This window comes from Pseudophryne corroboree, chromosome 3, assembly GCF_028390025.1.
Source record: "Pseudophryne corroboree isolate aPseCor3 chromosome 3, aPseCor3.hap2, whole genome shotgun sequence".
NCBI lineage: Eukaryota > Metazoa > Chordata > Amphibia > Anura > Myobatrachidae > Pseudophryne > Pseudophryne corroboree.
The window spans coordinates 628,419,919-628,444,391 of record NC_086446.1 but is presented as its reverse complement, the minus strand read 5'-3'; the positions used below and the strand labels follow the sequence as shown (position 1 = coordinate 628,444,391).

The 24,473-nt window shown below is 47.5% G+C and overlaps 3 long non-coding RNA genes across 4 annotated transcripts in view; 1 reads left to right on the top strand and 2 right to left on the bottom strand.

Moving 5' to 3' along the window:
- LOC135058099 (uncharacterized) overlaps nt 1-24,473 on the bottom strand; it is a 107,100-nt gene that overhangs the window by 7,128 nt on the left and 75,499 nt on the right. The gene's annotated exons all lie outside the window — the stretch shown is intronic.
- LOC135058098 (uncharacterized) lies at nt 14,361-16,759 on the top strand. Of its 2 annotated transcripts, none has more exons than XR_010244596.1 (3): nt 14,361-14,627; nt 16,356-16,505; nt 16,615-16,759. It is a non-coding gene; the product is annotated as an uncharacterized LOC135058098 (long non-coding RNA). The 2 variants fall into 2 exon arrangements; XR_010244597.1 differs by lacking the exon at nt 14,361-14,627 and adding an exon at nt 14,638-14,805.
- Nucleotides 15,010-16,793, bottom strand: LOC135058097 (uncharacterized). Its single transcript, XR_010244595.1, has 3 exons — nt 16,641-16,793; nt 16,353-16,565; nt 15,010-15,737 (listed from the first exon to the last, which is right to left on the bottom strand). It is a non-coding gene; the product is annotated as an uncharacterized LOC135058097 (long non-coding RNA).

The following is a 24,473-nucleotide window of genomic DNA, read 5'->3' as shown; positions in this document are numbered from 1 at the left end:
CTGAAACCTTGATTTCAGCACACCAAAACATCTTTCTATCACATTCTGCATGGACTTATGTGCATTATTGTAATTGTGTTCAGCAGGGGAATCAGGGACGGACAATGGAGTCAGAAGCCAGGAGTAGCATCCATCACCTGAAAAACAGATATTGGGCACATTGTAAAATATGGCTGGACAAACACAGTGCAAACATATTGGCCAGGTTGAGGTACACACAAAAAAAAAAAAAACACTTGGTACATACCCAGCAGCCATCCATCCGGCATTTCTTCAGCCTCAAATTTATCAAAGAGGGATGACTGACTGAGGATGAAGGAGTCATGGCAGCCACCAGGGTAACCTGCAACAACACTCATAATTTTTAGATTTGCATCACAAACCACCTGGACATTAGTGGATTGGCCAAGATGTCTATTTATATAAATATATTGCCTGCCCCTAGGTGGTCTCAGCTCAACGTGTGTGCAATCTATGGCACCCAGCACATTGGGCATGCCAGCAAGCTCATAGAAAGCTACCCTGACTGCATGCCACTGCGACTCCTGGGTAGGGAAGCAGATAGAGGCATCTATGTGGGGATCCAATGCATCCAAAACCTGAGCGTACATTCCAAAATATAAGGTGAGTGTCTTAAGCACTTAGGATAAATATAGTAGATAATGTAACATTACACAATACAAAACTTTGACATAGAGGAGTATGTATGGTTTTCCTCACCTGATTTAAGTATTTAGAAAAGGTGGGCTGTGAGATTCCTATTACATCGCCAGTCACAGCCTGGAAGCTGCCAGTAGCCATAAAGTGCAACACAGCCAGGAGTTTGTGCAGGCCTGAGACAGAGCGAGAGCGTGCTGTCTCAGGGTCTAGGTCCAGTTTGACAAGGTCATGCAGACGGAAAATGTTGTTTCTATTTAGCAGGAACATTTGTATGACCTGGTCATCGGCCAATGCGTTTAAGTTTAAACGCCCCCTAAAGAAAGCAGGCCTGCGCAGCCTCCGCGGCACCTGTACAACCTGCTGACCATGTTCAGTTTCCTGGCCCTGGTTTCTTTTAGCCTCATGGAGCAGTCTCAGGAATCCCACAGCAGACAAAAATTCACTACTACACATGGCAGCAGCCATTTCTGAGTGATTGATTTGACAAATGTGCATGGCCACCTTTTAAAGAGCCAAAAATGCAGCTGTGATTAATGATGAAGTCGGAACACATGTAAACACGCTTCTCAAATGCAGGTCTACTTTTTTTCCGTGTTTTTTTTACGATTCACATTTTTTTACGACCGCAAATGCACTTTCACGGTGGAAATTACAAATACGAATGATTAGTAAATGATCGAGTTCTATATCTAAACAGGCGTGTTTGACCAATGGTGTATTCATTCGTATTTCTGATGTCGGACCGGCAAAAAAATACGAATGCCCTCATCACTGCCGAGATTTGAGTTTAGTAAATTCCCGAGATGACACTTTGATGAAAAAACACCAAATCGGTCAAAATCGGGAGCTCAGTAGATATACCCCTATGAGTGGTGCCTATCACCTGCATAGACTGAAGACACACCAAGCTGTATTTGAGCATCTAAACACACTAAGTTTGGGCGTCTCACTACTTACACATTCGGACGCACAGGTTGTACACCAGGGAAGGGCTTTGTAGCATAATTAGTTTAAAGTAACAGACGTGACTGAGGCAGAAGATCCTAATATGCTAAACATAGCAAAAAGAGCAAAATATCAGTGTATGTCAGGATTAATATGTTTTCTTGTGTGTTTATTTCAAATACAGCAAACAAATCCATTGGATGCGCTGATAGGAAATCCGCCCACTTGTTTGTGTCTTACCCCATCTCCTACATACTACCATTCCCCCACATACACCCCCCCACACATACTCAAAAGTGGTGCTTATCTTGTGCAATCTTAGCTTTCGTCCCTTCTTCTAGCTATGTCACTGAATTCCCAGCATCTATGAAATAATTGTCAGCCTCACCTTAGTTCCCAGAAGATGACCAGGACGGTCCACACAAAAAGCAGCTGCCACAGCAGCAATAGTGAGCAGTCTTCCCTCTCAGGGACTTCTTCAGGCATGTGTGGTCATCACTGGAGCTGACAGAGGAGGTAGGCACCAGTCATGCACTCCAGCCACTGATATAGGCAGTGCTGCACAGCGGCAGCATAGCCTGCCTCACTCCTTGAGGCCTGGTAGGGAGTGCAGAACTGTGGGAGAGACGTAATGATGTTCAACACACAGTTCGGGAGCCAGGAGGCGGATCTCCAGAGTGCAGGGAAGGAGCTGGGCGCACTGCTAGTTACATATATCACAGCGGGTCCCCAGCAAATAGTGATTTGCAATACAAGGTTCCACCCCCAGGGCAACCTATGCTCTGTGCAGTGGCACTAACCGCACCACTCTAGTTACGGTGCTGGGGAAATAAAGCCCTGTGTAGACAAGCCTAGGACTAGTTGCCACTATTACACAGTGACACCAGGTTTCCAGTTTCCCTGGATGGCACATTCTAGCATTGGTATCAGCAAATTGTGGGCACCTCCCTTTTTTTTACCTTCCCTATTTGCTGAAACCAACCTAGGGTAGCAGCATTTTTTTCCTTCTGTTATTTATTGTTTGTTTTACAGGCAATGTGAAGGTGGGTACACAATAGGCGATGTGCTCTATGAGCGACGTCGCATAGTGAGTTCCCTTCCTTGCCGTGGTGGTCGGTGGCAGTGCATACACACTGAGCGATATGATGACCATTTCGCTCAGTGACGTCACACCGCAGCCGGGCCTTGCATGCAGTTTTTGGACAACAGTCCAAATTGAGCTGCATGCACGGCCGACAGTGAGGGTGGTTAACTTCCCACGAGGCCGCGCATCGCTCAACGGTGCCGATATACAGACTGCCCAAATTAGTAAACAACATCGCTCAGGAAGGGTGAAAATGATCGACATTGTTTACTTTGTCAACAAGTGTGTATGCACCTTAAGTCTGCGCTAATGATCAGCAGCTACTTGGATCTTGCTCTGGGCTAAGCAGTCTCAACAGGTATGACCAAGTCTACTTGAGCACAACTTAATAGCTTGGTGGATTAATGCACAGGCCGGTAATGTTATAGTATATTTGCCAACTCTCATGAGTATATTATATAATAAATCTAGCTTAAAAATGTAAAAAGACAGTAACTTCAAATGTTGAAATATTTATTACATGTAACTGTTACAATAGTTAAATAAAACATATCTGGCTATTACTAAACTTTCCTAAATCAATCAAGTCTCTATTATAATATACCACACTCATTTAAATGTTAGATTTCAGATGTGCCGCGGAGATGACAGTGTAGTCAAGTCTCCCACTGATCAATGCTGCATCATAGGGGGTGATTCAGAACCTGATCGCTGGGCTGCTAACTTTGCAGTCCTGCGTTCAGATAGTCGCCGCCTCCAGGAGGAGTGTATATTCACCGTGCAAGTGTGCAATCCTATGTGTATGCCGAGCTGCTAAAATCCACTTTGTGCAGTCTCTTTGCAGCCCAGGACTTACTCCTACAGTGCGATCACAACCAACTTGGGCACGCCTGCATTTTTCTGAACACTCCCAATAAACAGTCAGTTACCAACCACAAATGGCTCCTGTCAATCACCTTGCGAATGCCCGTACGATTGGATTTTTCACACCATCTCATCGCTGCCGATGATGCCCTTTGTTGCCAGCGGCGCGTGTGCGCATTGCAGTGCATACGCATGCGCAGTTAGTACCTGATTGCCCGCTATGCGAAAATGCATAGCAGCGATCAGGTCAGAATCACCCACATAGTGCAGTTGGGGTCACAATGGCTCTATTCATTGTTATTGATGTGACCAAGCCCCCAGTCCTCCCACTTCACTGAAAAAGTGGAATGGCACCTTGCAACCAGTGGCAATGCTCCAGGGCCGCCAAGAGCATAGGCAAACGCAGGGGGGAGTTCTGGTTGCCTGGAAACCCTCCTCCTCTTGGACAACAGCTCAAATTATGACAATGGCAATAGTATATAATACAATTACTAGAGCTGCTGCCACAACATGCAGTTTAAGGGACAAAGCATAGCTGCTGCACATGACCAAATTTGCTGTGTGTGTAGATCTGAGCCCGCAATCAGTGCACTGGACCATAAGGTGGGTACACACTATGTGACGTGCTCTATGAGCGACATAGTTTAGTGTTTCCCCCTCCCTGGCCGGGCGGTCAGTGGCAGTGCATACACACTGAGCGATATGATGACCATATCGCTCAGTGATGTCACGACGTGGCCAGGCGTGCAGGCAGCTCTTGGAAGACAGTCCAAATTGAGCAGCATGCATGGCCAACAGCGAGGGTCGTCAGCGACCCACAGGGCCACGTATCGCTCTTTGTTGCCGGCAGGGCCGGTGCAAGGGTGTTCTTCGCCCCCCCTGCAAACTATAAATTTGCGCCCTCCCATACTTTACAAAGGGACAGCGCACATAATACCCCCTATAGCAGTGTCGCTTATACCCCTTTCACACTGCCAATGCCGGATCGCACCCGGGAATTGAAAATGGGTCCTTCTTGGGCGGGATCCGGCATTGGCAGCTGCTGCAGGCTTCCCTGACCCGGCAATATGCCTGGTGGGTTGCCATAGCAGCGGGGAGCGGAGCTGGCGGCGGGGGCAGAGGTGGAGGCCGCGCTGGGAGATGAGATCATCTCCGCGCCGCCTCTCCCTGCTGTAGTAAACGGGTTCCAGGACGCATCGACCCAGGAGCCCGTTTACGCAATCACTGACCCAGTATTCAACCCGGGCATAACACTGCTTTATTCCCATGTTGAATTGCCGGGTCAGGCGACCCGCGATTTCGGCTATGACCCTTTCACACTGCACGCAATATCCTGGGTCGATACCGGGTTATTTGTGCAGTGTGAAAGGGGTATTATACACATAATGCTCCCTGTAGTAGTGCCGCTTATACACACAATGAACCCTGTAGTAGTGACACTTACACATGTAACGCCCCCTACAACAGTGATGTTTATACAACACTCCTCCTGTAGTAGTGATGCTTACACGTGTAACGCCCCCTGTACCAGTGATGCTTATACACGTGATGCCCCCTGTACCCAGTGACGTTTACACTTGTAATGCCCCCTGTACCAGTGATGTTTACACATGTAACACCCCCTGTACCAGTGATGCTTACACACGTGATGCCCCCTGTACCCAGTGACCCTTACACTTGTAATGCCCCCTGTATCAGTGATATTTACACAAGTAACACCCCCTGTACCAGTGACACATACACATGTAATGCCCCCTGCACCAGTGATGCTTACACACGTAACACCCCCTGTACCAGTGATGCTTACACACGTAACACCCCCTGTACCAGTGACGCTTACACACGTAACACCCCCTGTACCAGTGATGCTTACACACGTAACACCCCCTGTACCCAGTGACGCTTACACTCGTAATGCCCCCTGTATCAGTGACACACACGTAACGCCCCCTGTACCCAGTGGCGCTTACACTCGTAACGCCCCCTGTATCAGTGACACTTACACACGTAACGCCCCCTGTACCAGTTACACTCTCACACGTAGCGCCCCCTGTAGCAGTGACGCTTACACGCATTATGCCAGTCACACATACACACACACACACACACAAACACACATACATACTGTACATGCATTACATACAGACACAGCTTCAATCAAGAAAGTGACGGCTAAAGGTATCGCACGGCTGGCGGGAGCGCAGCGCACCATGTTGCCCACACATACACAGGCACTGCAGGGCGCCCTGGGCAGCATGAAACCTATGGTAACTGGCATAAATAAGGGGCATAAGTTGCTGAGGCACAGTCCTACCCCCGCCAGTATAAAAAAATTACCTAATAAAAGCTGAGGAGAAACACGCCAATGAAGAGTGGAGCTTCCTCCTCAGTCAGCCAGCACACTGCTCAGCGCCATTTTTTCTCTCTCCTCAGGCTGCGGAGACAATGCTGGTCCTCCTCCACTACTGAACAAGTATCAGGGTGCAAAACAGAGGGGGCCACAGTGAATTTGGTGCTATATAATTGTGTGATTAGCATTATAAAAGCGCTGCATCTGTGTCCCTCTGACAGATTTTACTGTGGGTCTGTCCCCTATAAGTCCCGGAGTGTCTGTGGTGTGCTTGTGCACGTGTGTGACATGTCTGTGGCAGGGAATCTCTTCCTCTGTGGGAGACATGTTATAGGCCCTACACACATGCCGATTTGTTTGAAAGTGTCAGATTGTGTTTGGGCTGTGTCCCCGGAGGGGGCGCTAGTGGGTCAGTGGAGGTAGATGGGAGAAAACGAGGAGGCTGGATAACGTTCCTGCGCATGAGCGCAATGGTATTTATTTGGCAGATGATATTATACAGGATGGTAGCAGAAACAATAATAACAGATGAATAAAGTCAATCACTCAGCATGATAACTGAAAGTCTATGGCAATGGATGACAGATGACTTGAGAAAATAATAACCGGTAATATATAAACAGAAGAACAAGTGCTTGTGAAATGGTTCTGGTTTGGAAACCAGTGCAGGTTTTAAAACAGGAAACTTAGGCAGCAAGGTGTAGAATGGCAAACCTGAGCAGAGGCAGGAGTCTGACTTCACAGTGCAGGTGATGAGGCACTGGCAGCAGCAAGCTGTATCACAGGTGGAGGAATGAAACACACCTGGAGTCAGTCTCAACTGCAGGCTGAAGCACACAAGGTGGTGATGAGTGTGAAGCCTTGTTGCAGGTTGCAGGTATTGCTGGGCCTTGAAGTTCCACGGAGCTGTGCAGAGTAACCAGGAGTACAAGTTCTTAACCAGAGAACCAGGAACACAGGAGGAACAGGAACAGATCCTTTCACATGGGTCGCAGGAATGACACAAAGTCCAGGATGCCTGCAGACTGATCCTGCAGTCTCTTATGTACCCCATGGTGCACAGGGATTGGGTGAGTGAAGGAAAGTGGGTGCGGCCAAGCACCGGATTGGCCGCAGCATACTGGCTGTTTGCAGACTGTCATGGCGGCGCCCACGCTGCGGCCTAGCGGGGACGCGGCGCGCTACACGCCCGCTGTCTCAGGAGTGTTCCCAGGCCCTTGATGATGTCCCATGGCAGGGGCATAGGTGACAGGTGACCGCAGGGAGCCAGGACGGAGTCCGCAGCGGCGGACGGATGTCAGCCTGGTAAGTCGATTCCTGACAGTACCCCCTCCTTTAGGGGTGGACACCGAACACCCACGTGGCTTGGAGGGATGAGTGCTGTGGAAGACACGGACCAACCTAGGAGCATGGACATCGGACGAATTCACCCAACTTCTCTCCTCTGGGCCATAACCGGACCAATCGACCAGGTACTGGAGACGTCCATACCGGCAACGAGAGTCCAGAATTTTGTTGATCTCGAATTCCACGCCCCGCTGAGTTCGAACCTTGGGACCTACTGGAAGAGTATTCTGAAAGCGGTTTAGGACTAGAGGTCTGAGGAGAGAAACATGAAAAGCGTTAGGTATACGAAGGGAAGATGGTAACTTCAATTTGTAGGCCACTGGGTTGATGACTCTTTCGACAGGGTAAGGACCAATGAAGCGTGGTGCAAACTTCATGGATGGGACCCTCAGACGGAGGTTACGGGTTGATAGCCAAACCTTGTCCCCAACCTAGGAGCATGGACATCGGACGAATTCACCCAACTTCTCTCCTCTGGGCCATAACCGGACCAATCGACCAGGTACTGGAGACGTCCATACCGGCAACGAGAGTCCAGAATTTTGTTGATCTCGAATTCCACGCCCCGCTGAGTTCGAACCTTGGGACCTACTGGAAGAGTATTCTGAAAGCGGTTTAGGACTAGAGGTCTGAGGAGAGAAACATGAAAAGCGTTAGGTATACGAAGGGAAGATGGTAACTTCAATTTGTAGGCCACTGGGTTGATGACTCTTTCGACAGGGTAAGGACCAATGAAGCGTGGTGCAAACTTCATGGATGGGACCCTCAGACGGAGGTTACGGGTTGATAGCCAAACCTTGTCCCCAGGTTTTAAATGAGGAACCGCACGTCTCTTGCGGTCGGCAAAGAACTTGTACCGACTGGAGGCCTTTTTGAGAGAAACATGAATTTTTCTCCAAATAGATGAAAACTGAGTCAGAGCAGTAGTGGCAGCAGGAACATCCATATGAGGGAGTTCTTGGAAATCAGGAACACGGGGATGTTGCCCATATACTGCAAAGAATGGTGTCGTTTCAGTAGCAGTATGGTATCGGAAGTTGTGGGCAAACTCGGCCCATGGGAGCAGATCGAACCAGTCATCCTGGGAAGATGAAACATATAATCTTAAAAAAGTCTCAAGTTCTTGATTAACCCTCTCTGTCTGCCCATTCGTCTGAGGATGGTATGATGACGAAAACTTCAGTTTGACCTGCATGGCAGAACAGAGGGCCCTCCAAAACCTCGCTACAAACTGTACCCCCCGGTCAGATATTATTTCAGAGGGTAAACCATGTAAGCGGAAAATCTCCCGTAGGAAGATTTGGGCAAGTTTCGGGGCAGAAGGGAGACCCTGGAGAGGAACAAAATGAGCCATCTTGGTGAATCTGTCCACTACAACCCAAATGGTATTATGTCCTTGAGAAGGAGGAAGGTCGGTGATAAAATCCATGGACAGGTGTGACCAGGGACGACTAGGGACAGACAATGGTTGTAACTGACCTGCTGGAGACTGACGAGGAGTCTTGTGCTGCACACATTTAGGACAGGATGCCACGAAATCCTGGATGTCCATTTTCATCTTTGGCCACCAATATGTCGCAGAAAGGAACTTGAAGGTCTTCAGGACACCAGGATGACCAGTGAACTTGGATTGATGGGCCCAAGATAGCAACTTGGGATGGAGTTCTGGGGAAACAAAAGTCTTACCAGGAGGAGGAGCTGGGGAGACTTGAGATGCAGCGAAAACCACTGGACTCAGGATGGAATGTGGCACTGAGTCAGACGTTCCTTCTTCAGATTCCATGGATCGAGATAACGCGTCGGCTTTCACATTCTGCGAACCTGGGCGGAAATGAAGCTTGAAATTAAAACGTGAGAAAAACATAGCCCACCTGGACTGGTGAGGGTTAAGGCACTGAGCTGCCTTTAAATATAGCAGGTTTTTATGATCCGTGTAGATGTTAAACGGATGTTTGGCCCCTTCTAGGAGATATCTCCATTCCTCGAGAGCCAGCTTGATCGCCAGTAGTTCTTGATCTCCCACGGAGTAGTTAGCTTCTGCAGGAAGAAACTTGCGAGAATAAAATCCACAAGGGTGGACTTTCCCATCGAGTCCCTTCTGAGAGAGGACAGCTCCAACCCCAACTGTAGAGGCATCTACCTCCAACTCGAACGGTCTGTTGACATCTGGCTGAGACAGCACTGGAGCAGACATAAAGGCTAGCTTGATCTTCTGGAAGGCTGCCAAGGCTTCTTCTGACCAGTTGGAATGGTCTGCCCCTTTCCGAGTCAGGTTGGTAATAGGAGCGATGAGAGTGGAGAATCCTCGAATAAATTTTCTATAGTAGTTGGCGAAACCCAGGAACCGCTGGATAGACTTGAGAGAATTTGGAATGGACCAATTGGCAATAGCTTCCAATTTTGTCGGGTCCATCTGAAGATCCGATCCGGAAATTATATAACCCAGGAAGGGTATAGAGGGAACTTCAAAGGTGCATTTAGATAGTTTCCCGTAGAGCCGGTTCTCACGAAGACGTCGGAGAACTTCACGGACTTGTAGACGATGAGATGGAAGGTCTTGGGAGAAGATGAGGATATCATCTAAGTAAACAACGAGGTACTTATACAGGACATCACGAAAGATTTCGTTCACAAAGTGTTGGAACACTGCTGGAGCATTACTCAACCCAAATGGCATTACCAGGTATTCATAATGGCCATCTCGAGTGTTGAAAGCTGTCTTCCACTCGTCACCACTCCGGATTCTGATGAGATTATAGGCACCACGGAGATCTAACTTGGTGAAGATGCGGGCTCCTTTAACTCTGTCAAATAATTCGGTAATGAGTGGTAATGGATAACTATTCTTGATGGTAATGTCATTGAGACCCCGATAGTCAATGCATGGACGCAGTCCTCCATCCTTCTTTTTAACAAAGAAGAAACCTGCACCAGCGGGTGATGATGACGGACGGATGAATCCCTTCTGAAGATTCTCTCTGATGTAATCACTCATCGCCTCAGTTTCAGGAACAGACAACGGGTAGGTGCGCCCCCTAGGTGGCTTCTTGCCAGGAAGGAGATCGATGGGACAATCCCATTCCCTATGGGGCGGCAGGATATCAGCAGCCTTTTCACAGAAGACGTCTGAGAAGTCTTGATAAGCTGCTGGGAGACTTGACTGTGTCTTTACTTCGGTAGACTTTATGGGACACACTTGGGCTAAACAGGATTGATGACAATGTGAACCCCATGAGGTAAGCTGCAACGTTGACCAGTCAAACTGTGGATTATGTAGCTGGAGCCAGGGCATGCCCAAGACAATCTCCTGGGTGGCTTGAGGGATGACCAGGAACTTAATCAGTTCAGAATGGAGAAATCCAACTCCCAGAACCACTGGGGCAGTTTGATGAGAAATGTTCCCCTTGGAGATTCGACTACCATCCACAGCAGTAATGTAAACTGGACAAGAAAGTTCACAGGTAGATAGGCAAAATTTATTTACCGCAGCTTGGGTGATAAAGTTTCCTGCAGCACCGCAGTCCACTAATGCTGACGCAGACTGGAGCCCAACTGAAGTCTCTAGCGTCACTGGAAGGATGAGGTCTTGTTGAGAAGGAGCTTGACTGAAAGATCCTAACTTGACTCCTCCCTTACAAGTCAGGATCTGGCGTTTCCCGAACGCACCGTGCAGGAGTTAATCTGATGGCCCGCAGCAGCACAGTATAGGCAGAGTCTCTCACGTATTCTTCTTGCCCGCTCTTCAGGAGTTAGGCGGGACCTATTTATCTGCATAGGCTCGTCAGAAGAGGGAGACTGGAACTGTACAGAAGGTATGAACCTTGATCTGCGTGGCTCACTCCGAGCGCGTTCATTATTGCGTTCGCGGATGCGAGAGTCCAACTTAATGCACAGGGAGATCAAATCAGACAGTTGAACAGGAATGTCACGGGTCGCCAGTTCATCCTTGATCCGATCCGAGAGTCCGTGCCAGAAAGCTGCTACCAGAGCTTGGTTGTTCCACTGAATCTCTGCAGCCAACGTCTGGAACTGGATGACATATTGTCCCATGCTTCGGGTACCTTGACGAAGTTGGATCAGGTCTGCCGAAGCTGATGTTGCACGACCAGGCTCGTCAAAGATCCGTCTGAAGGTTGACACGAAGTCTGTGTAGTTGTTAATCAGAGGGTCAGCACGTTCCCACAGAGGAGACACCCAACTCAGAGCAGATCCAGAGAGTAAGGAGATGATGTAGGCAACCTTGGATCTTGGCGTGGGGAAATTATGTGGCAATAACTCAAACTGTATTTCGCATTGGTTGAGAAACCCGCGACATAACTTTGGACTGCCATCATACTTGCTCGGCACGGGCAGGTGCAGACGTGACACTGGAGCTGATGCAGCCGGCATAGAAGAACTCACAGCACTGGCAGGTGCTGGAGTAACAGGAACAGTAGGAGAGAGTACACTAGGCAGGGATTGCTGTAGTGTATCTAATCGGGAGGACATCCCTTGCAGGAATTGAAGCATCTGCTGCTGCGCAACCTCTTGACCATCCAGACGGGAGACCAGATTTTGCAAGGCCTCTGACCCCACACTCCGTCCACCATCCGAGTCCATCGATCCTGGACTTACTGTCAGATTGTGTTTGGGCTGTGTCCCCGGAGGGGGCGCTAGTGGGTCAGTGGAGGTAGATGGGAGAAAACGAGGAGGCTGGATAACGTTCCTGCGCATGAGCGCAATGGTATTTATTTGGCAGATGATATTATACAGGATGGTAGCAGAAACAATAATAACAGATGAATAAAGTCAATCACTCAGCATGATAACTGAAAGTCTATGGCAATGGATGACAGATGACTTGAGAAAATAATAACCGGTAATATATAAACAGAAGAACAAGTGCTTGTGAAATGGTTCTGGTTTGGAAACCAGTGCAGGTTTTAAAACAGGAAACTTAGGCAGCAAGGTGTAGAATGGCAAACCTGAGCAGAGGCAGGAGTCTGACTTCACAGTGCAGGTGATGAGGCACTGGCAGCAGCAAGCTGTATCACAGGTGGAGGAATGAAGCACACCTGGAGTCAGTCTCAACTGCAGGCTGAAGCACACAAGGTGGTGATGAGTGTGAAGCCTTGTTGCAGGTTGCAGGTATTGCTGGGCCTTGAAGTTCCACGGAGCTGTGCAGAGTAACCAGGAGTACAAGTTCTTAACCAGAGAACCAGGAACACAGGAGGAACAGGAACAGATCCTTTCACATGGGTCGCAGGAATGACACAAAGTCCAGGATGCCTGCAGACTGATCCTGCAGTCTCTTATGTACCCCATGGTGCACAGGGATTGGGTGAGTGAAGGAAAGTGGGTGCGGCCAAGCACCGGATTGGCCGCAGCATACTGGCTGTTTGCAGACTGTCATGGCGGCGCCCACGCTGCGGCCTAGCGGGGACGCGGCGCGCTACACGCCCGCTGTCTCAGGAGTGTTCCCAGGCCCTTGATGATGTCCCATGGCAGGGGCATAGGTGACAGGTGACCGCAGGGAGCCAGGACGGAGTCCGCAGCGGCGGACGGATGTCAGCCTGGTAAGTCGATTCCTGACAGAAAGATATGAACGATCTCGTTCATAAATGAACGAGAACTCGTTCATATCTTTCAGTGTGGAGGCTCCAGCGATGAACGATGTGCGGCCCCGCGCTCGTTCATCGCTGGTCCCCGTTGGCTGTGCATGCAGGCCAATATGGATGATCTCATTCATATTTGCCTGCACTTCAATGGAGCCGCGTGACGGGGGGAGCAAAGAAACTTCACTCCCCCCGTCACTGCCCCCCCCCGCCGCCGGGTCGCTCGTCGGCCGTATCCGCCGTCGGGCAGCTCGGCGGCGGATCGGCCAGTGTGTAGGGCCCATTAGAGACACAGGGGGAAATTTACTAAGCTCCCGATTTTGACCGAGATGCCGTTTTTTCTTCAAAGTGTCATCTCGGTAATTTACTAAACACTAATCACGGCAGAGATGAGGGCATTCGTAATTTTTTGCAAGTCCAAGTAAAAAATTACGAATGAATACACCATCGGTCAAATTACGCCTGTTTAGATATGAATCTCGGTCATTTACTAACCATTCGTAATTGTAATTGCTGCCGTGAAAATGCATTCGCGGCCGCGAAAAATTACAAATCGTAATTTTTTCCTAAAAAAAAACGCGCCAGCATTTGAAAAGCGTGTTTACATGTGTACTCAATTATCCATTACTCACACCTGAATGTTTGGCCCTATAAAAGTGTTCCAGGCACATTTTGAACTTCTCTCACTCTGAAATGGCGGCTGTGGTGTGTGGCAATGATTTTTTGTTTGCTGTGGGATACCTTAGACTGCTCCATGAGGCTTCCAGGAATCAGGCCCAGGTAAGTGAACATGGTCAACAGGTTGTCCAGGTACCGCGGAGGCTGCGCCAGCCTCGTTTTTTTAGAGGGCGTTTAAACTTAAATGCATTGTCCGATGATAGGGTCGCTCTGTCTCAGGCCTACACAAACTCCTGGCTGTGTTACACTTTATGGCTACTGGGAGCTTCCAGGCTGTGGCAGGCGACGTCATTGGTATCTCACAGCCCACCTTTTCCAGATATTTGATGCAGGTGAGTCTAAAAATACATAGGCGGTTATGTCTAAGTGTTGCTTCTGTAAGTTCAAACAACACAGTATTGTAGAGAATACCTAACATGACACTCACCTTAGCTTCTTTAATGTCCACTCAGGTTTTGGATGTGTTGGAGCCACACATTAATGCCTCAATCTGCTTCCCTACCGAGGAGTCGGAGTGGAGTGCTGTCAGGGTAGCTTTCTATGAGCTTGCTGGCATGCCCAATGTGCTGGGGGCCATAGATTGCACACACGTTCAGCTGAGATCACCTAAGGGCCGCCAATATATATATACTAATAGACATCTGTCCCAATCAACTAATGTCCAGGTGGTCTGTGATGCAAACTTAAAAATTATGAGTGTTGTTGCAGGTTACCCTGGTGGCTGCCATGACTCCTTCATCCTTAGTCAGTCATCGCTCTTCGATAAATTTGAGGCCGGACAAATGCCTGATGGCTGGCTGTTGGGTATGTTTAAAATGTTTTGTGTGTATGTCTTTTATCCACAAACTCGAGTTATGATTAGGTGAAAGAATAATCTAACATATGTACTAATGTGGACTATATCTGTTTTTCAGGTGATGGGGGTTACGGCTGCTACTCTTGGCTCCTTACTCCATTGTCCCAACCTGATTCTCCTGCTGAACACAGTTACAATCATGCACATAAGGCTACGCGGAATGTGATAGAAAGATGTTTTGGTGTGCTGAAGTCACGGTTTCGGTGTCTGGATAAATCTGCTGGCCTTTTGTTGTATAGTCCCTCAAAGGTGACTAGAATTGTGTTCTGCTGCTGTTTTCTCCATAATCTGTGTTTAACCCAACATCTGGCACATGATGAGGGAGAAAGCAGTCGGCAAGCAGAGGAGTTAGACCCATCTGGTGACAGTGTGAGTACATATGTAGGGAGGCAGGTACGGCAAGAAGTGATCCTGCGCTATTTTTCAGGTCAGTTTTAGTAGGCTGTAATTATCCTTGACTAAACACTTTGCACTACTTTCTATTGTGTGTTTTGTTACTTACTGTTTGTAGTTTATAGTGGTGTGTCCATTGTACTTAGTTTATGCTAAAAATACATTTTCAGTCATTACCCATGAAAAACATACATACATACAGAGCTGCTTCGACAATGTTTGAGACGGACACAGGAAGTTGTGTGTTTGTCAAATACAAATTTTTATTTTGCCAATCACATTGGGGTTATTTTTTCCGCTTGTGTGTGCTGGGTGCTGAGCTTTGTGCTGGCTCACTGGCACGTGCTCTGGAGGAACGCCGAACAGGGGAGGTTACTGGCGTTTGGATAGGGGTCGTTGTCCCCGAGCTGGAGGTTACTTGGTGAGCTCCCATCAATGAAATATTGCTGCTCAAATTATTAAGGCTTGCAATCAGCTGAGTGTTGGTTGCAGTGTGGCTGGCTACAATCCTGGATAACGACTCATTCACCACTTGGTTGTGCTGAATGAGCTGAACGAGTGCCTGCTGATGGCGCTGTTGCTCATCTATGATGCGCGATAAATGAGCAAGCATTTGGCTGTTGTCAGCCCTTATTTGCTCCATTGAGGTTGCCATTCGCCCTACTTGTACAATCAGTCTGCCCGAGTTGCGACTAATACGCGGTAGATGATGGGGCAGACTGGCAAGGTGTTGTGTATGTGCGGTCAGGCTGGCATTGCTTTGGGCCTGTTGGCTTGTCCAACTGGCCCAAAAATCATCTGGTATTTGGCTTGGGGGCGGAGCTTGTGCCAGTTGTGGACTGATGGAGGCTTGGGGGATATCCTGCAGCTGTATTGGCTGGCTTGGGTCAACAGGTGTAAGTTGCAGTGTGATGGTTGCCTGTTGGTCTTGTCCCTGCTGGGCCACATCGGCCATCAAGCTGGGCTCTGTATGGGGTGGCCAACATGCAATGTTTATTTGTAAATTTTTAGCAAGGCTACTTCTACACATTACTACATTCATAATACTCCATTTTTTAACTTTTTGGCGTTGATTTTATAAACTTATAATGTTTTTTATGCTCAAAAACATATATACCAACACAGGCGGCCACATAGACAGATTTGCATAATCCTCACCTAACTAACTCCCCTCCACAGCATTACACTGTTAGATTCCCTCCCCTGACCACGATATAGACTACTTACCTGGATAGTCCAGAGGAGCGGAGCAAGTAAGCCATCTACATACTGGACAGGGGAGATGTGTGAACACTATAATGTTGTGGATGCGTTTTTTTTTTTTTGAATTTTATTGTTATTTTATTTAAATGTGCACGTGTGTGGGGCAAATTTTTAAAAAATTCTGATATTTATTCAAAATGATGTTGGCGAGAACATCCACTAAGACCTTATAAAAAATTTTTTTTACACCTTTAGCAATTGAAGACGTAACATCACATTGCTTGTTCTGGAAAACATGTAATCTCAAAACCAACTAACAACATATTAACTGTACTGTGTATATTATTGCCTATGTGTTTAAATTCTGTTTTTACTCACCAGATAACTGAGGGGATCGGGGCTCATCACTCTGCGAACTCGCCAATAGTGCCAGTGGTGGCTGGGGTGACACTGCCGAAAGTCGTCGCCTGGGTGGGGATGATGGAGCCGCAGATTCCGAGCCAAGACGCCGTGTCTTACTTGGCCTCCTGGGTAAGTGGCCCAAGCCCTGTGATGGGCGCCTTACAGGAGGTCGGCTTCCAGAAGCAGAACCTATGTGAAAATATAAACATTAATATTTTGTACTTCTATGTGTTTGCAGAATATGTGACTACACTGAAGTCTTACCTGCAATCCCAGCCTCATCCTGACTTGTCTGAGGCCTGTCTGGCCGGCTGGTCTGTGGGACTGTTGAAAAAGTGTACCAAACATTATTACCATGCTTTGTGTAAAAAAAAACCCTGCAAAGCCTTATTGTACTGTAACCATCTATTATGTATTGGATAAACAAATAATTTCTGATTAAGAGCTTCAAGCATCATTATTTTGTGGTGTATATCCAAATGTACATGATGTTGCACACAATAAATCTGTTACATTTTAGAATTATGCCTCAGATATTGCAGAGATTGACTACTTGCAAATGTTTCTCAAATTTAATGTTGAAATAATTGCACCGTTTTTCAGAAGTAAATAAATACAAAAATCTTTTTAAAATAAGCAGACAACACAGATGTCCAAGCAATATCGTCCAAAAATTTTTTTTTTTTTTTTAAAAATTAAAAAGCGATTGCACATGTTTTTGCGCAATATTAAATTTACCAAACAGCCAATGCAAGGTGAAAAAAGCACATTCTAAACACAAACACACCTTAAGGGTGCATAGGCCTGCAATATGTGAAACACAATTTATGCATCCTTTACCCTTTAAAAATGACATTTACAACATTTAGAGGACATTTAAATAAAAATATAACACATCAAACTTACCATCCTGCGTGGGTCGGTCCGAATCCCGGACATGAGTAGCAGACACCACTTCGGCAGGAATCAATGCCCGCACAGGCTCCTCCCAGTCCCGATAGGTGGCCCGGAAAGGGGGGCCACCTCCGGTTTTTCTTGCAGATTTGGCCTCTTTGGCCATCTTGGCCTTGACACGCCGCTTAATATCATAAAACCTCTTGCGGCACGTGTCCTCAGTCCGCCTCACCACACCCTCACTATTCACGGCAAGTATTACTTGCCCCCACAGGACAGACTTCCTGCGGGAGGACACCTTGCCAGCATCCTGACCAAACAATTGGCGATGGTGCTTCATCAGCTCACGCACCAAAGCCATGTTTTCAGCATAGCTGAACTTTATATTCCTGCCAGTCTTGGTAGTGGTGCGTGGCTGCGGAGCCACAACACCATCACTATCACTGGAAAATACAGCAACAGGCACCCCCTCCTCCTCCTCCTCACTAACCTCCTCACTCTCACTACCCCCCTCCACCTCACTAACAGCCTCCACCTCACTACCAGCCTCCACCTCACTACCAGCCTCCACCTCACTACCAGCCTCCACCTCACTAACCTCCGCCACCACACTGACCTCTGAGTCTGACATGACAAACAACAAAAAACACTGAAAAATCAAAACACAAAACACACTCCTCCACTACTCCTACTACTACACACCACACAGCCAACACACACGCTCACTCACTCACTCACTCACAAACAATGACAAAAGACTGTAAAAAAAAATCAAGGACAAAAAAGTAGACAAACTGTGAAAAAACAATACTACAAATATGACAAGACTACTTACACACACAGTACAGCACTCAACAATCACCAAACTCCTCTCCAAATCCACCAAAAACTCCACCAAACTCACCAACCCCAAATACACCTTCCTCTCTCCTCTCCACTAGCTAAACCCACGAGGTGCGGTGTGTTTGGGGCGGTTTTATAGTAATATGCACAGACACTCCTCCTTCACGAATACAACCAATCACGGCCGCGTGACGAAAACGAAACTTAGGACTAAAAACGCGGCAGCAATTTCTAAATCACTGCCGTAACAGACATGTGACGCAGTCGTAAAAAAACCCATAAACGCGGCCGCGAAACAGCAAACGCGGCCGCAATCTACAGCAGAAAAGCACGAATGACATCGACATCGGAAGAAACGAAAAATACGAATACGACAGCTTAGTAAATTAGTCGTAATCAATTCAAAAAGTTGCAATTTTACACTGTCGATGTCATTCGTGATTGAACTTGGACATGATTCTGGAAATTACGAATCTTAGTAAATTTCCCCCACAGATGTGTAATATGACACCAAGAGCCTGACTGGGTGAAAGGTTACACGATAGTGTGAATCACTACTGAATCTCATATAGAAAACTGAATATAATCTGTTGAACATGTGATTTTTAATAGTTCTGCCTTTCATCCACAGGGACCCCACTGGGTCACATACAAATTTGCACAAGTAGTACAAACTGATACCGACACAGACTCTGATTCCTGTGTCGACACTAGTGATTCCAGGGGAATAGGTCCTAAGTTAGCAAAAAGCATTCAAAACATGTTTTAGCTATAAAGGAGGTTTTAGAAGTTACGAAGCCCCCTCTTTTACCACAAGGAGAGGATTTACTTTAGTAAAGAAGTAATGTCATTTTCCCTCCACCTCAGGAGTTGAACAGTCTCTTGGAGGGAGTCTGATTTAACCTGAAAAGAAATTTCAGATTCCCAAAAGGAATTCAGACAGCTTACCTTTTTCCAAAAGGTGGGAGTCACCCCGCATTTTAGACAGGGCCCTGTCATAAAAGAGAAAAGGTGTTTCTCCCTGCGCCTGGAATGGCTTCACTTGAGCCGACAGACCGCAAGTGAGTGAGGTGATCTATTGATGTGGCCAATGGGACACTACTCAGGCCTACCATTGTCTGTGTGTGGGTGAGTAGTGCTATTGAAAAGTGGTCAGAAAACTTGTCATTAGACATTGACACAATAGATGGAGACGAGATACTCCTAACGTTAGGTCATATCAAAGACGCTGCTGCGTACGTACTAGAAACCATGAAATATATTGGTCTCTTGGGATCAAGAACCGTTACCATGGCAGTATCGGCTAGGAGGGCGTTGTGGATTCGCCAGTGGAATGCTGATGCAGATTCCAAAAGAAATATGGAGGCTCTCCCGTATTAAAGGTGAGGCCTTGTTTGGTGATGGGCTGGATGCGTTAGTCTCGGCAGCTACTGCAGGTAAGTCGACATTCTTGCCTTCTGCTCCTGCACAAGAAAAAAAAGACACATCACTCTCACATGCAGTCCTTTCGGCCCAACAAATACAAAAAGGCCAAAGGTTCCCCCTTCTTTGTAGGTAGGGGAAGGGGAAAAGGAAAGAAGTCCACAGCATCTCCAGGATCCCAGGAGCAGAAGTCAACCCCTGCTCCTGCCAAATCTGCAGCATGACGCTGGGTCTCCCTTGCGGGAGTTCGCTCGGCTGGGAGCATGTCTGAAACTTTTCAGCCAAATCTGGATTCAATCTGGCCTGGACCCATGGGTCTTACAAATAGTGTCCCATGGGTACAAACTAGAGTTTCAAGACGTCCCTCCATGCCGATTTTTCAAATCTACCTTGCCAGCTTCTCTTCCAGGCAATTCAAAAATTATGTCAGGATCAGGTCATTGTCCTGGTACCCTTGTCACAGCAAGGAGAAGGTTTTTATTCAAGCCTTTTCGTAGTTCCGAAGCCGGACGGCTCGGTCAGACCGATTTTAAACCTGAAAAATCAGAATCTCTACCTGAAAAGGTTCAAGTTCAAGATGGAATCCCTGAGGGTAGTGATTTCCAGTCTGGAGGAGGGAGACTTCATGGTGTCAGTAGACATAAAGGATGCTTACTTGCATGTTCCCATTTATCCTCCTCACCAAGCTTATCTGAGATTTGCAGTACAGGATTGCCATTACCAGTTGCAGACGTTGCCGTTCGGACTCTCCACGGCACCGAGGGTATTCACCAAGGTGATGGCGGAGATGATGGTCCTCCTTCGTCAAATAGGAGTCAATATAATTCCTTATCTGGACGATCTCCTGATAAAAGCGAGATCCAGGGAATAGTTGGTGCAGAACATCGCACTCTCCCTGTCAATACTCCAACAACACGGTTGGATCATGAATTTTCCAAAGTCGCAGTTGGAACCAACGACAAGATTGTCCTTTTTAGGGATGATTCTGGACACAGAAGTACGGAGAGTATTTCTTCCAGTGGAAAAGGCTCTGGAAATCCAGAAAATGGTCAAACAAATATTGAAACCAACAAGCGTGTCGATCCATCAATGCATTCGGTTGTTGGGGAAAATGGTAGTGGCCTACGAGGCCATACAGTTTGGCCGATTTCATGCCAGAGTATTCCAGTGGGACCTGTTGGACAAGTGGTCCGGATCCCACCTACACATGCACTGGAAAATAATCCTGTCCCCCAAAGCCAGGATTTCACTCCTGTGGTGGCTACACAGTTCTCATCTACTAGAGGGACGCAGGTTTGGGATTCACAACTGGGTCCTAATAACCACGGATGCAAGTCTCCGAGGCTGGGGAGCTGTCACACAGGGGGAAAGCTTCCAAGGAAAATGGTCAAGTCAGGAAGCCTTCCTTCACATAAACGTTCTGGAATTGAGAGCCATTTACAACGGCCTTCTACAAGCGGTACATCTTCTTCAAGATCATCCCGTGCAGATCCAGTCGGACAATGTAACTGCAATTGCGTACATAAACAGGCAAGGCGGACCGAAAAGCAGAGCGGCAATGGCAGAGGTGACAAGGATTCTCCTCTGGGCAGAAAGACATGTTAGAGCTCTGTCAGCAATTTTCATTCCGGGAGTGGACAACTGGGAAGCAGACTTCCTCAGCAGACACAATCTCCATCCAGGAGAGTGGAGCCTCCACCAAGAAGTCTTCGCAGAGGTGACAAGTCTTTGGGGAGTTCCTCAAGTAGACATGATGGCATCTCGCCTAAACAAGAAGCTTCAGAGATATTGTTCCAGGTCGAGAGACCCTCAAGCAATAGCAGTGGATGCACTGGTGACCCAGTGGGTATTTCGGTCGGTATATGTTTTCCCTCCACTTCCACTGATTCCAAAAGTTCTCAAAATAATAAGAAGAACAAGAGTTTGAGCAATCGTCATTGCCCCAGACTGGCCAAGAAGGGCTTGGTATCCAGATCTTCAAGAGTTGCTCATAGAAGATCCTCGGCCTCTTCCTCCTCGAGAGGACCTACTACAGCAGGGGCCATGTGTGTATCAAGACTTACCGCGGCTACGTTTGACGGCATGGCTGTTGAGAGTCGGATCCTAGCCCGAAAGGGTATTCCCAAGGAAGTCATCCCCACTCTTATTCAGGCTAGGAAAGGACCTTAATGTGATGTTGCAGTTCCTTCAATCGAGTTGGTTTGAACCTCTACAGGAGATAGAGTTGAAGTTTCTCACTTGGAAAGTGGTGATGCTTTTAGCCTTGGCATCCGCAAGGCGGGTGTCTGAGTTGGGGGTCTTGTCTCACAAGAGCCCTTACCTGATCTTCCATGAAGATAGGGCGGAGTTGAGAACTCGCCAACATTCTCTTCCGAAGGTGGTTTCATCTTTCCACATAAATCAACCTATTGTGGTGTCAGTGGCTACTGACACGTTCATTGAGTCAAAGTCTCTAGATGTGGTTAGGGCTTTGAAGATTTATGTCGCTGGAATAGCTCGGATATGGAAAACAGAGGCTCTGTTTGTCCAGTATGCTCCCAACAAGATTGGGTGTCCTGCTTCCAAGCAGACCATTGCGCGCTGGATCAGAGGTACGATTCAGCACGCTCATTCTTCGGCTGGTTTGCCGTTGCCGAAGTCGGTGAAGGCCCATTCTACTAGGAAGGTGGGCTCATTCTGGGCGGCTGCCCGGGGGGTCTCAGCATTACAACTTTGCCAAGCAGCTAATTGGTCAGGGTCAAACACTTTTGCAAAATTTTATAAGTTTGACACTTTGACCGATGAGGACCTCAAGTTTGGTCAATCGGTGCTGCAGGGTCATCCGCACTCTCCCGCCCGTACTGGAGCTTTGGTATAAACCCCATGGTCATGAAATGGACCCCAGCATCCTCTAGGACGTATGATCAAACAGGATTTTAATACCTACTGGTAAATCCCTTTCTCCTAGTCCGTAGAGGATGCTGGGCGCCCAACCCAGTGCGTACATTACCTGCAGTTTTGTTCAGTTAGTTACACAAGTTGTGTTACATTTGTTTTCAGCATGTTGCTCTAAATGGTTCATGCCTGTTGGCTTGTGTTATGTTGAATGCCATGTTGTGCAGCATGGTTGAGGTGTGAGCTGGTTTGATTCTCACCATTAGTATAAATGAAAATCCTTTCCTCAAAATGTCCGTCTCCCTGGGCACAGTTCCTATAACTGAGGTCTGGAGGAGGGGCATAGAGGGAGGAGCCAGTTCACACCCTTGAAAAGTCTTAAAGTGCCCATGGCTCCTGCGGAACTATCTATACCCCATGGTCATTAAATGGACCCCAGCATCCTCTACGGACTAGGAGAAAAGGATTTACCGGTAGGTATTAAAATCCTGTTTTTCCCATGCAGTTTTGAAGATATGGGGCTAAATGTAATAGAGTGAGTGTTTCAAAAAGTGAGAGATTTGGTAAGGTTTAGCAGGGTTTTTTTTTAGGTGGCAATCATTTACACAGCAAGATCAACCTGGTTTTGCAATTTGCAGTGTATTGTAAATGATTGCCACTTTAAAAAAACTGAAAACCTTACCAAATCTTTCACTTCCTGAAACTTTGGGGGTAATTCTGAGTTGATCGCAGCAGCAAGTTTGTTAGCAATTGGGCAAAACCATGGGGGTAATTCTGAGTTGATCGCAGCAGGAATTTTGTTAGCATTTGGGCAAAACCATGTGCACTGCAGGGGGGGCAGATATAACATGTGCAGAGAGAGTTAGATTTGGGTGTGGTGTGTTCAATCTGCAATCTAAATTGCAGTGTAAAAATAAAGCAGCCAGTCTTTACCCTGCACAGAAACAAAATAACCCACCCAAATCTAAGGGGCCCTACTCACTTGGCGATGTGCCGCCGAGGTGCCCGACGGCCGACGAGCAACCCGGCGGCGGGGGGGCAGTGACGGGGGGAGTGAAGTTTCTTCACTCCCCCCGTCACGCGGCTGCATTGAAGTGCAGGCAAATATGGACGAGATCGTCCATATTGGCCTGCATGCACAGCCGACGGGAGACCAGCGATGAACGAGTGAGGGGACGCGCATCGTTCATCGCTTATGTCTCCACACTGAAAGATATGAACGAGTTCTCGTTCATTTATGAACGAGATCGTTCATATCTTTCAGAATATCGCCAAGTGTGTAGGGCCTATAACTCTCTCTGCACATGTTATATCTGCCTCCCCTGCAGTGCACATGGTTTTGCCCAACTGCTAACAAAGGGGGTAATTCCAAGTTGATCGAAGCAGGAATTTTGTTAGCAGTTGGGCAAAACCATTTGCACTGCAGGGGAAGCAGATATAACATGTGCAGAAAGAGTTAGATTTGGGTGGGTTATTTTATTTCTGTGCAGGGTAAAGACTTGCTGCTTTATTTTTACACTGCAAATTAGATTGCAGATTGAACACACCACACCCAAATCTGACTCTCTCTGCACATGTTAAATCTGCCTCCCATGCAGTGCACATGGGCCCTCATTCCGAGTTGTTCGCTCGGTATTTTTCATCGCATCGCAATGAAAATCCGCTTAGTACGCATGCGCAATGTTCGCACTGCGACTGCGCCAAGTAACTTTGCTATGTAGAAAGTAATTTTACTCACGGCTTTTTCATCGCTCCGGCGATCGTAATGTGATTGACAGGAAATGGGTGTTACTGGGCGGAAACACTGCGTTTCAGGGGCGTGTGGCTGAAAACGCTACCGTTTCCGGAAAAAACGCAGGAGTGGCCGGAGAAACGGTGGGAGTGCCTGGGCGAACGCTGGGTGTGTTTGTGACGTCAAACAGGAACGACAAGCACTGAACTGATCGCACAGGCAGAGTAAGTCTGAAGCTACTCTGAAACTGCTAAGTAGTTAGTAATCGCAATATTGCGAATACATCGGTCGCAATTTTAAGAAGCTAAGATTCACTCCCAGTAGGCGGCGGC